The following is a 2500-nucleotide window of genomic DNA, read 5'->3' as shown; positions in this document are numbered from 1 at the left end:
CAGCGCTCTGTGGGGTGACACTGACTTCCCATGGCCTGCAGTTCCCTACGGACGACAAGAACACAGGAGAATTCTGTGGTGAAGACGGAGATGGCGACCTCTACATCTCCACTGGCATGTCAGCCAGTGAAGGAGTGAAGGCCGTCCCGTTACCCGAGAGCGATCTCTCTCAGGCAGCACCAATGAACCGAACTCAGCTTCATCTGCCACTGCATGCATCACCCACGGATCTGAGTGTTCGGCTGGAGCACGTATACCCGACGAAGAGGGTTGTCCTTCACCTGGAGTGCCACAATAGCCACCTCCTTCAGGTAGAATCGATTCACAGGACATCTGCATCCATGCTCAAGTACTCGACGTCCTTACAGGTGTGTGAACCAATTCTTCGATGTTGAACTGTTCCAACCTGGCCAGAGAACTCGCCAGACGCCGCACCGACACAGGATCGCCGGTGGTGCAAGTACGACCACCGTTGGAGGAGGCGCCCTGAAGCTCCCTCGCTGCCTCGTCACCGTTTGGTCGCAGCGGGATAGTGTAAAAGCGCCGGTGGCCTGGACCCTGGGACGACAACGATCAACTACCCGAAAGCGTCGGATTCCGGAGTAATGAAGAAAGTGTAACGAAGCCCAGGATGTCAGATCCTGACACAGTGTCAAAGTCCAGAAGTGCAGGTACTGGCCCCTCCTTGAATTCACATAATTCACACTGTGGAAGGCTCGGAAAAGGTAATACATCCTCGATGCAGCACGTCACAGCGCCGGGAGACTTCCACGAGAAGCGGTGTAGCCTTACCTTGGTGTCCAGCAGGGAGAGAAGTCATGACCTCTCCTGTAGCAGTGGAAGGCCCTCTGAGGATAAGATGGAAACTGAGAAGTGACCCGACAGTGATTGTGCCCATACGTGCTTGTCAGGCGCCTCCATCAGGAACAGCCACTTCCAGGACAATGAGGACTACTCGGTTGTAGGTTAGGACCTATGAGCTCCGAAGGGTGAGTCTCGGGAAGAAGGCCTGTGTAGGACGGATTGGGCCCCTGTGACGCAAGTCCCGAATCACGGTGCTGAAGGAGTCGGATCCCCTCCCCAAGCTCAACAGACATGGTAATTGCTGCCGAGTGCATCAAGCGACGCACAGGAGGGCGAGCGACGTCGATATATTTGCAAAATATTTGCATTCTAGGCTCCGTTTTTTTTTTTTTTTTTTAATTAAATCGTGTAACTACCTTTATGTGATAGGTGTGATTTTTTCACGCAGGTGCCTCTAGCCCTATGAGTTTCCTGCCTAGGGGTGGATTGCAAGTATCTTATGAAGACACTTTGACCTCACTGGAGGCCACCTGGTTGAGCTTTACAAGGATTAGTGACAGGTAGTTGATAGGCCTTATGGACAAGTGACCTCAGTAGATCAGCGCAGGTCAGTCCTGCAGGTGTTACTATGGTAATTAGGGGAAAAAGCCGACGCTCCCAATTATACATACAAACCTGGTACTCACCCTCATTCCGGGCCATATATAGAAGGCCCGGGCGAAGCTAGAACTTCGCAAATCTCAATCGCACCCTCATTGGAGAGACAGAGGAGTCAGAGTCAGTGAGGCAAGGTCAGAGCAAGGGAGAGGTCAAGATTGAACCCGTGAGAAGATATCCCCAGCGAATGTTGGTGTCGTGGGCCCTGAGTAGATTATTGTATTCGTGCATTTGTGTTGTGGTTGTTACTTGTGACCAGTGAATAAACGTAAGAGCAGAATATTCTTGCTATTGGACCACGCTATCATTATCAAAAGTTCACCAGGAACCTCGCCTTAAGCGGAGATTCGGTACAATAACAACAATAATGATAATGATAATTATAATAATAATTGCACTAGTAATTATAACAATAATAAAGGTGATAATGATAGTAAAAATGATAATGATAATGACAGTAAGGTTTATCATAATAAAGATGATGATAACCAAAATAATAAAATTAATGTAATAATGATAATGACTTTAACAATTACAACAATAAACACAGAAATAGTAACAATAATAATGATAATGATAATAATAACAAAAAATAATAATGATAATAGGGAAAAGTGTAATTATAATGATAATGATAATAATAATAATAATAATAATAATAATAATAATAATGATAATGATAATAATGATAATTATAATAATAATGATGATGATAAAAATAATGAGAATGATAATAATTATTATTATCATCATCATTAACATTATCATCACTGTTATTATTACTGTGTTATTATAACTTATTATCATTACTACTACCATTATAAACATAGTTATTATATGTTTTGCATATGTTATTTTTATTTTGAACAACATTACTATCATTATCATCGCCATCATTATTGTCATTTGTATCATCCTTAATACTCGTATTTTGATTATCACCATCATTTTCTTTATTATGATTATTGTCATTGTCATTATTATTAAATTAATACTACTATTTCAATCATCATCATTATTATTAACATTCTTATTATTG

At 42.5% G+C, this 2500-nt stretch overlaps 1 protein-coding gene across 3 annotated transcripts in view; it reads right to left on the bottom strand.

The window, feature by feature from the left end:
• The window catches only part of LOC125034155 (ankyrin-3-like), a 47121-nt gene that overhangs the window by 19510 nt on the left and 25111 nt on the right, over positions 1-2500 (bottom strand). The window lies entirely within an intron of this gene.

The sequence above is a fragment of the Penaeus chinensis genome, chromosome 17 (genome assembly GCF_019202785.1).
Source record: "Penaeus chinensis breed Huanghai No. 1 chromosome 17, ASM1920278v2, whole genome shotgun sequence".
Classification (NCBI taxonomy): Eukaryota; Metazoa; Arthropoda; class Malacostraca; order Decapoda; family Penaeidae; genus Penaeus; species Penaeus chinensis.
This window is presented reverse-complemented; position numbering and strand designations above follow the sequence as displayed.